Source organism: Pteropus vampyrus, unplaced genomic scaffold (genome assembly GCF_000151845.1).
Source record: "Pteropus vampyrus isolate Shadow unplaced genomic scaffold, Pvam_2.0 Scaffold12, whole genome shotgun sequence".
NCBI classification, from domain to species: Eukaryota; Metazoa; Chordata; class Mammalia; order Chiroptera; family Pteropodidae; genus Pteropus; species Pteropus vampyrus.
In genome coordinates this window covers 6,019,261-6,030,261 of record NW_011888793.1, presented here as the reverse complement: position 1 = coordinate 6,030,261, position 11,001 = coordinate 6,019,261, and the positions used below count along the sequence as shown (strand labels likewise).

The following is an 11,001-nucleotide window of genomic DNA, read 5'->3' as shown; positions in this document are numbered from 1 at the left end:
AAGAACTAATCTTAGTCAAATAAAATATTTAATTTGGTGCATTACGTTTTGATTGCATTTGGGTAACATAACTATGGTATCTAAGAGTACAGTTTAATCCATTTTGTGCAAATTAACAACAAAATAAAAGGAGGTATTGTGTTACTAGTAAAAAAGATCTAAAGAAAGCATTTCAGTGATTGCTGCTAAATGCACTACTTCTGTAAAATTCAAAACATATTCCTGTTAGTTGATATAAATCTAATTAGTATATTTTAGGAATAAATGAGCAGATAATTGTTTAATGAGTGACAGCCAGCAGTAGCCTTTGCTTCAAAGAAAAATAGATATGGATTTGACATAAAAAATACTCTTGTTAAAAGTTAATGAAAATGACCTTTTCCTGTGGGAGCCACCATTTGAGAGGAATGTGGCCTTCTCTTTGCCGTGACATGTGCTCATCCACTGACATCAGTGTACTCTGAAAAGGGGAAGTCATCTGGCAAAAATGTTACTTTGCCTGCTGTGTTTAAGGCTCCCATTTAACCAGATATTGTGAACTTCGTTCACATCAACTGGCACAAAAACAATAGGCAGCCCTATGCTGTCAGCGAATTAGCAGGTCATCATACCAGTGCCGAGTCTTGGGGTTCCGGTAGAGCTGTGGCCCAAATTCCCAGAGTTCGAGGTGGTAGGACTCATCATTCTGGCCAGAGTGTTTTTGGAAATATGTGTCATGAGGGCCGCACGTTTGCACCAAGCAAAACCTGGCACGGTTGTTACCTCAGAGTGAAGAACACAACACAGATGCAATGTGCCATCTGCTCTCGTCTGGCTGCCTCGGCCTTACCAGTGCTGCTCATGTCTAGAGGTCATCATATTGAGGAAGTTCCTGAGCTTCCTTTGATGATTGACGATAAAGCTGAAGGCTATAACAAGATCAAGGCAGCTGTTTTGCTTCTTAAGAAACTTAAGGCCTGGAATGATATCAAAAAGGTCTATGGCTCTCAGTGAAAGAGAGCTGGCAAGGGCAAAGTAAGAAAACGTCATCATACCCAGAGCAGGGGACCTTGCATCACCTATAATGAAGACAATGGTATCATCAAAGCCTTCAGAAACATCCCTGGAATTACTCTGCTTAATGTAAGCAGACTGAACATTTTGAAATTTGTTTCTGGTAGGCATGCGGGCCATTTCTGCATTTAAACTGAAAGTGCTTTCTGCATGTTAGATGATCTGTATGGCACTTGCTGCAAAGCTGGCTTCCTCAAGAGTAACTACAACCTTCCCACATACAAGATGTTCAATACAGACCTAAGTAGAACCTTGAAAAACCCAGAGACCCAAAGAAGCCTCCGAGCACCGTACAAGAAGATTCATCACAGAGACCTGAAGAAGAATGCACGGAAAACCTGAGAATCATGTTGAAGCTAAACCCATATGCAAAGACCACGCACCAGAACACCACTGTTCGCCAAGCCGAGAATCACAAGCTCCGGGTGGATAAAGCAGCAGCAGTGCCAGAAGCCAAATCAGATGAGAAAGGGGTTCCAGGTAAGAGGCCTGTGGTAGGGAAGAAAGGAAAGAACACTGTTGGAGTTTTGAAGCAGAAGAATTCTTTGGTGGGAAAAAAAGCCCGCAGCTACCCAGAAACCAGCAGCTGAGAAGAATTCCGCAGAAAAGAAACCCACCATAGAAAAAAAGAAGCCTGTGGCATAAACTTAAATTTGTTTATTCCATAAAGGTCAAATCACTTTGGACAGATCATTTTGAATAAAAACCTGATCAAAGAGGAAGTGAGGGGAAAAAAAAGTTAATGAAATGATTCTCGTACCAGTCTAAATAAGTGGTCAACAAAAGGTAAAACACTAACTCACCCTCAATGTCCATTTCTTTTCTTTGAAGATATAATATTGATTTGTTTCTTGGAAGTAAAAATAAAATTTTTAGCTTCCTTTCAAAGGTTTGAAAAACATGCAACAGACACATACGTCAAGATACAAGTACTTGGAAGAAACCACCAAGCTAACCAAGCATAGTGCAAATGAGAGAGCTTACTTCTAAGCACATGGGTGTTTCTCAGATTGGTCACGTCAAGTATCCAAGTTTGCAGGTCGCAGAGCCTTGTTATGGTTTGTCGCCTGGGTGTGATAAGGTGCCAGAATTCCCATTTCCTGCCAATGATCTTTACTATGTTTTCAACGAACCCTCCCACATAAGGAATACTCCTTTTACAAGAGTCAGGGGATAAAAAAGACTGTCATTGAAGGAAAACTGTCATTTCTCCTGCTGTGCCACTTGCCAATACACCTGTTTCTAATGTTGTGCTTCACTCCCAACTGAAAAATGCATTAGATAGTAAAAGACACAAAACCTTTCTTATCATGCCGTGATTAAAGATAGCTTCTCCAGCACCAATGGCCTAAAATAGTTCGTTGTTTGGTCCTCTCGGGGTTTTACACCTTGGTAAATGCACCATGTAAGATCTGTGATGGGGGAACAATATGCTTGTAAAGTAAGTAAAGTCTATTGTAAAAGAGGAGATGGGAAAGCAGAGAGAGGAAACAGTCCTCTAACTCAAACACATCTCAGGCAGACTGATCAGAAGAAATACTCCATATTGAAGCTGAGGATTTGAACATTGATTTCCTCGAAATTGTCTATGCTGGAGTATCCTTTGGGATGTTTTTATGTACCTCTAAATGTACTTGTACCCCAGTTTGAAAACCACTGTTATTTAGGATGTGTTAGTGGCGATTAAATTTTCCATCTAATTCATGGGTTGTAGAGTACATGAAGGATATTTTGGCTGAACTGGAAGAGTAAGTGTGCTCTAGGAAATCTTTGGCTGACAGCTGTTTGATCCTATAACATTGCCTCTAGATCAATACGGGGACTCGATTTGCATCATCTCCTATTAGAAAGGGGTGGCTGTAATTCTGTATGGAAAAGTTATATCACGCAGAGATAGGAAAGCTTCAGATGTAAGATGAGTGGGTGGACCCAGTGGAGTAGACAGTTTTTGGAATATTGTTCAGTTCACAACACTTTATGCTTCTTTGGAAACTTTCGTTGATAACACAGAGTTGGCACCCAGTAGTCATGTCTGTAATAAACAAACTTGTCCCTCCAAAAATAGATGACTGAATCTGGGATTGATACCCAGCCTAAGCTGAGTCAGTCAGATCTTCCAAGGAATTTGAAATTTTGGACTAACTAAAAGTCACCCAGAACATGAATTGTTAGAGTTGAGTCCAGGGTAGAGTTAAGGGCAGAATTCTAGAAAGATCTCCTATGTCTTCAAGCTTCTTGATTTCTGTAATTCCAGATGCTTAGATTTTCAGTAACTTCCATGTATTAAATGCACTAATAAAGCACCCTTGTAGTACCATTTTTAAATTTAGTAGTGCTACATAAATAGATAAATGAAACAGAAAAGAATCCAGAAATAGACCCAAATACATATGAACATTTAATATATTATGAAGGTAGTATTTCAAAAATTAGTGGAGAAAAGAACTATGCAATAGATGGAGTTGAGACCTCATTCCTTTTCCCAAAATAAATTTAAAGTAGATCAAATATCTCAATGAAAAAAATTCCATAAATTATGCCAGGAAGATTTTCTTGGTTTTCTTTCAAGATTTCATTCAAGGTGTGATTTGGGAGAATGTCTTTCCTGGGGAGGTACAACTTTTGCAGCTGACTTCATGGTGGGTGCAGATTTGAGATCTGGGATTATTTTAAGGGTTGAAGTTCAGAAACTGTTGTGTTGAATAATTTAGACATTTGTTGGCAATGTGGTTATCCCCAAACTTAATAGGCTTCAAGTCTACTGAGAGAATCACAGCCAAATACTTTATCCAGACATAATTTTTAATGTATATGCTTATGATTTATTTACTGCCTTCTCCATTCTACATCCCTCTCACCCATAGCTAGCCTCAGACCATTTGGAAGATGGCACTCTTAATCTGACCTTTGCTGCTGAGTTTGCTCCTATTTTCTAGTTGAAGATTCTTAGAAGAACGTACTAGGAAAATAGTTAGGGCACATTCTTCAGTAAGGCTACTGCTTTACAGCCACCAACTATTTAGAACATAGAAGCAGTTAGATTTTCCAAACTCAAAAATAGAGCAGCCAGCAATTGGATTGCAGGCTGCAACATAAAGTACCTTCCTGTATCTCCAGGATGATTCACATTCAGCTTTGATCATTAATTGTTTTGGAGGGGGGATGAAGGGGGGAGATAATACTACTTTATAGATGGTGTTGTGTTCTTCCAGGAATTAAATATCCGTTTACCAGTCTGTGATGCTAGCAGTCATTGACATTCAATGTTTAGTTTCAATAATTCATTAGAGACTGTCAAAAAATGTTGATATTCAAATTCTATTCTTTCTTCAGTTATTTGATGGACTATTTCCATAAAGAGAAACTTCATATCATTTACTATTTGGTTACCTAGAGTTACACTTTATATAGGAAAGGCATGATAAATGCTTTATTTACCAGTTTTCAAAATAAAGGGTTGATTCCCTAGCATCCTCCAGTGATGACCAATTTTTGTATCAGGAATAAACCATGGATTTAAATATATTTGATGTGTTTTAATCCATTGCAGTTATTATCCTTAGAGAAACTCACCTTTACTAAGTAGGAGCCAAAAACAATACTACCAATGTTCTTACTGGAAAGTGTTACAAATTATTTTGCATATACGCTCTTCATTCTGGCCTTTTTTGCAATTGTACTATATCCACATTGTCAGAGCATGCAGCCATTCAGGAATTATATACCTATCATCAGTCATTTTGTCATAAGTATTTTGCTTCTCTGAATTCCCTACTCCAGGGGGTTCATAAAGAATACTATTCCCTGAGTTCTTGCGTGTTGATGACAGCTTGTATAGATATAAAATTCTTGCCTCATATTTTCTTTCTCTAAATATCTTAAATATATTTCTCAGTTTTCTTCAAGCAGAAAGTGTTGATGTTGAAAAGTTTAAAGACAATATTACTTTCTTTCCTGTACAAGGGACTTGGGCTTTTCTCTAAGTGCCTAAAAGATTATTTTCTTTCCTTAGAAGACCAATAATTTCGCCAGACTATATCTCACTGATGGTCATTCTGGGTCAATTTTATGAGATAAACCAAGGACTCTCTCAATATTTCATTTCAATTCTAATTTTATTCAGTTTCTCAGATTATAGATTTCAGGTTTTTTCCTTTGTCAGGGTTTTCTTCAGATATTCCTATCATATATATGTTGGATCTTCTCTGTCTGTTTTATAGTTTCTTCCATCCTTTTTGTCTCTCTTATCTTCCTTTGTGATTTTTTAAATTTCCTTTCTTTTCATCTTCCATCAAGGCATTATTTTACATTCTTTCCAGTTTTGCTTTTCAGTTCTTCATTTCTTCATTATTTTAATTCATTATGAGTTCTATCACCTTAAATACATTCTGCTTTATTTGTTCTTTCATTTGTTATATAATTTTCTTTCTGTCTTCTAGCTTGTTTTAAAATATTATAGTTTTTAATCTGCTTTATGGGAATGCCTTTGGGGCATGTTTTCATCATCTGCAGGAATATTATTGTCTTTCTTTAACTTTGATGAAATTTTATCTTCATCTTTCTGTTGCTCAATTATTATCTCAATTATTATATCAAAGTAGTTTTCCTGAGCTTTTAGAAAAGAGGTGTTTTAGATAACTTTGTAGAGTTTAACTTTCTATCTAAATTTTGATAACTTTATATCCGAACCTTATAATTAGAATTCTCTTGTTTTGATGTTTTTCAAAGTAGTCAAGAATATGACCCAGCTTATATTTTTGAAATTTCCTGACTGTTCCCTCCTGCCTTCACCCCACTATTAATCTGGATTTTTCTTTCCCTTTGCCTTTTCTGTCCATCCTGCTAAAAATTAGGATTCAATCCCCAGATGTTTCTCCTCTTTGAGGACTTTTGCCCTGGAAGAGAGTTTTACTTAGAGAATGTATAGGGTCCAGATCATCAGCCTTTCAGATTTTGCTGCAACCCCTTGCATACCCCTTTACAGAAACACATATAATATTGACTCTAGCAAGAGAAAAAAAAGGAAGGGAGATTAAGATACTAAAATGTACATCTAAGGTAGAAAGAAACAGGAAGAAAATTTCTCTGAGGAAAGTCCTTTCCTGGCTTTACAACAACAATTCAACAAAAAAAAATTACTAAAGAAAGAAATTCCGCAAATTTTCATGTAGAAAACACCATATTGATTTTAACACTTTTCTGACAAGCAACAGAAACAATCTGTAACTAGCTGAAATGAACAAGAAAGAAAATTTATCATAAGGAAGTAGAGCTGATTCAAATGGACCAAAGTTAAGATGTGACCAGGCCAGGACATCTTCCTACCCAGCTTTTAACTTTCCATCAGTCTCCGAATCTATTTTTTCCTCTCTTACTACACAGTAGCTTCGCTAACTTCTAGGTTCACAAGGTGGAAAATACATACTAACATCTTCTGAGTTTCCATCTCCTCTATTCTAAAACCCAGGGAAAATAAACCTAGAATTTCTTAGTCTAAATTCCAAAAGCCTATAGAAGGGCTCTGATTGTCCCAGCTCTGATTCAGGTGCCCTGAATATATCACTGTGGCCAAGAGAGTGGGGTCAAGTTGCTAGAACAGAAGCATTCCCATTGTGATCAAAGGACGGCATGGATTGAACATGAGAATGAGACAGAGGAGGGATAAGACAAGTGGAAAGAAAGGCCAGTTCCTGGAAAAGATGGAATCCAACAGCCAAAGTGGGTACGAGATCCGGATTTCTATTTTCATCAACAGTGGACATGTATATTATACATATCTCAGCTACCTATAAAAAGTCAGCAGTAAGAAAAACTGGTTCAAAAACTAGAAGAATGAGAAAATTTCTATTTTATCCTCAATATCATTTTCTGGAATGAAACCAAGACTGTGAGACATAAAATTGCTGCCAGATCAATGGTGGCTTATCAAGTAGTAGGGAATGTGTTAATTTGCTCAAGCAATGAAACCTCATCTGATACAATAGCTACAATTGGAATTACAACCTGGTTAGGCATACAATAGTCCATTGTTATTCTCCAAGATCTATGTACACAGGCCAAATAGACAAGTTGAATGGGAAAGTGGTGGGAGTCACCACTCCTTTCAAGTCCTTGATGGTGGCACTCTTCTCTGCAATCCCTCCAGGAATGTGGCATTGCTTTTGGTTTACTACTTTCCTAGGTAGAGGCACTTTTAGTGGCTTCCACTTGTACTTTCCCACTGTAATAGCCCTCACTCCACAGGTCAAGAAACCAATATGGGAGTTCTGCTAGCTGTTAAGGATATTTATTCTAATTATGCATTTCGGAACTAGAGAAATAACCACGGGATAGGTTCAGGGATTCACTGGGCCCATTATGAGACAGACCTGAGCTAAAACTCAGTTAATCATAAGCCTCTACTCTGACTGGTGGACCATAGTGACATTTTGAACCTCCTGGAATTAGTGTCAGTTAAGAGCCAGTGTTCAGTAGTCCCTGAACGATCTAATTATTCTCTTTTCCCCAATGCACAATTACTGTGGTAAAAGCCATCAGTCTATTGGAGGAAGGCTGAGAGAAAGATTAACAGTATAAAATTTGGGCAATGTATCAGGGGCTTTCCTCAAGGGGACCTGGCCTCCCCTTCATTCAAAGGGTTCTAGATTTGTAAATGGGCTCAATTCTGGACATTGATTATGGGACCGCGACTCTCTGTTTTGGTACCAAATTCTATATTAGTCTGGGTTCTCCAGTTAAGTAGAACCAATAGGTACACCATGGCCCAGTTAAATTGACACATAAAATAAACCATCACATCTATTGATACATAACAAATTATTCCAGAATTTAGCAGCATAAAACACCAAACATTTACTGTCTGCCCACTGTGGGTCAGGAATCGGGTGCAGCTTAGAGGCTCTTAGAAAGTTATAGCCAAGGTGTTGATCACAGCTATGATTATCTCGGGGCTGGAGTGGGGGTGGATGTGCTTCTCTCACTCTTGTAGCTGTTTTCAGATCTCAGGTCCTAATTGGCTGTCAAGCAGAGATCAACACATTTTTTTTGACATGGCTTCTCCATGGGGCTACTCACAAAGTGGCAGTTTGCATCCCCCAGAGCTGGTCTTAGAGAGAAAGAGAACAAGAAAAAGTCCAGTCTTTTTGTAACCTAAGCTTGGAAGTGACATGCCATCACCTTTACCCTATTCTATTGGTTAGAAGCAAGTCTTTAAGTCTAACTCACACTCATTTATATACTTGTAGGAAGCCAACTTTCAAATGGCTTAGGGGGAGTGGAGCGGGGACCCAGAAAGCCACATAGCAGGCTGGCAGTATTGGTTTCTCCTAGAAGGGCAGTGGAATTTTGGCGTTGGGGGTGGCAAAGTGGGGTGGGGACGCAGGGGAAGGAATGGTGACAAGAAAGGCATTCACTCTTTCATTTTATTTGCATTATTTGAGGTGTTTTGCCAAAACGAATTAAAGCATTGCATGTGTAATTGAAAAAAATACGAATCCAGAAAAATCCCCACTGGCATCAGTAAAACAAACCCATTTGCTGTCCTAGAAAACCAAAATTTTAAAGGAATGAAAATGTCATGATCACTGAAATGTTCTTCTTTTGTAGAAAGTGGATCCTTAAGAATATCTTACATTAGGGGCTGCATGTGAAGGTAATAAAAGCAGTGGCCTTTTAGTTTAGAATTGATTCTTCCAGGTTTAGTGCTCTAGTAGTGGCTTTTAATTGTGTTTTCATTAGATACGGCCATAAGTATCTACTCAGGCTGTCAGTGGAAACTAGGAGGGCAAAGGCCAGGAATTAAATGAAGAGTGCTCTTCAAAAGCTAACTTTTGAGAAAAAAGAAAAAAATTTTTTGCATACTCCTGAGATGGAACATAATTTTTCACTGAGAAGCCGAGAGGCTCTTGGGGAATAAAACGCACTAAGGATGATAAACACTCTTTGGATGTTTATTATGTGCCAGGCTCTGTGCAGAGCTTTATATGCATTATCTCATTTAATCCTGACAGCCTTACGCAAAAAGCACTTTAATTGCCCCATTTTTCAGACTAGGAGAGGTAAGGTGGTTAAGCCCTGATTCAAACGAAGTCTGACCCAAGGTCCTCGCCCTTGCCCTTGCCCATGAGAAATGAGGCCTGCCAGGAGGAGGTTAACAGCTGACTTCAAGAACAGGAGCAGACAACCCAGCAGGAAGGATAGAAGGCAATGATGAAATTAAATTACGTCTATTTCCATCTGTTCCTCTCCAGAGCACTTACCTGCCCAGGATCTCAAGGTCTGGGTTCCGCACTGCTCCCTGTCCCCTCATGATGGATCTGGTCTTATTCAGGCTCTATGTCAGCGCCCAGGAGCGAGGCCAGCTCAGGAGTACCAGCAAACAGAGATACTGCGTGCTTGGTTGCAGACCACCTCAATAAAACAAGCTGTAATCGTTTTGCTGGGGAAGGCTCTTGAGGAAGGCTCTTGGTGAAGGTTCTGCTTTCAATTTGTGGAAGAAAAAAACAAAACAAAACAACAACTGCGAAGTGCAATAAAGCCATGTAAAATAAGATGAAATATGCCTGGACATACTTTATACTATTACAGTGAGAGATTCCTCAGGCACCAAATAAGGGGGTGAATGTTTTCTTCTATCAAGGTCCCCCAACCAAGACCAACAGGAAAAAAGGGGGACCTCACACAAATAAATCAAACATGTTTTATCCCCTGGAGGAGGGTGCCTATTAAGCAGGATAAAAGGGATATTGAGGACATCTACTCTGCAATCGCCTCATTTTACAACTGCGAAATCCAAGAGCCAGAGGGGAAAGTGATTCATCCATGGACTTTCGACAAATGAAGGTGGAGCTGGGAGTAGAGGCCAGATCTCCCGGCTCCTCACTCAGTGCTCTTTTCCTACCATGTGTCAGGATGAAGGCCTTGGGTCCTTCTGGATGAGATATGTGGTGGAGTTCACAAAAGTGCCAGCTCCAGAGTTAGTTATATAAATGAATGAATGAATGAATGAATGAATGAATAAATAAATAAATAACTATAGGTAACTAGGCAGGGGTTGGAAACACAAAGAAAAATAGAAAATCACTTAGCAGGATCAGAACAAGGGCATCTCATCAAAGCCAGAACACAGGAGAGGGTCATTTATTCTGCAGCCAGGTCATACCCTGCCTGCCAGGGCCAGAACCACGGTGTGAAACAGTGAAAATAGCACCAGCGGGCACAGGTTAAAAAGCTACAGGGCAGTAAGAAAGAAATGCACTTACTGGAAAGGGCTTAAATGAAGACAGCCAGCTCTTGGAAAGATTTCCCAGACCTGGAGGAGGGAATGGGCAAGGAGTGAGGCAAGAGAGGCTTGAGCCTGGTACAGAAAAATGTCTTGGGCTCTGTCCAGAGCCAAAGTCAACTTAAGGCCATTGCTGGTCAGAGCTCCAGCTAGGCTGGTGACCCACATGGGGTTGCCAGGGATTTTTTGAGGGAAAAGCTTTGACTTGGGGAGACAGCAGGGATTGAAAACTAAAATGCCCACAGTGTCTAGAGGGATAATAAAAATAAACAAAGTGAGGTTTCCACCCCTTTCCACCCCCCACCCTCACTAAAATAATTACTGACTTGAAGGAAGGTGGATTTCTAGGTTACTAACTTCAGCCTCACATCATAGTTGATAGCTTACTTGGGAGTGGTGGAAACGGTGGCAAATAGAGGACAATTGTCCTATCTAAACAAAGCTGCTGATGTTCAGTTCCAGAAACTTTTTGATCAGCCAGAATGCAGACTTAATATTGCTAGCTTTCCAATTTCCCAAGAGACATTAGAAATTTAGACTTTTATGTGTAACCTCCTGAGTTTTAACTATTGGCAACACATTCAAGTATTTTACACCAGTGTGGACCAGGCAATATCTGCAACCTAGTGGTACACACCAGTCTGCAGGTTCTGTCTTAAAGCACGTGG

General features: G+C 39.3%; 2 pseudogenes; both read left to right on the top strand.

Moving 5' to 3' along the window:
- Nucleotides 1-1,698, top strand: part of LOC111732244 — a 1,889-nt pseudogene extending 191 nt beyond the window's left edge.
- Nucleotides 1,699-2,047: 349 nt separating this feature from the next.
- Nucleotides 2,048-11,001, top strand: part of LOC111732243 — a 15,579-nt pseudogene continuing 6,625 nt past the window's right edge.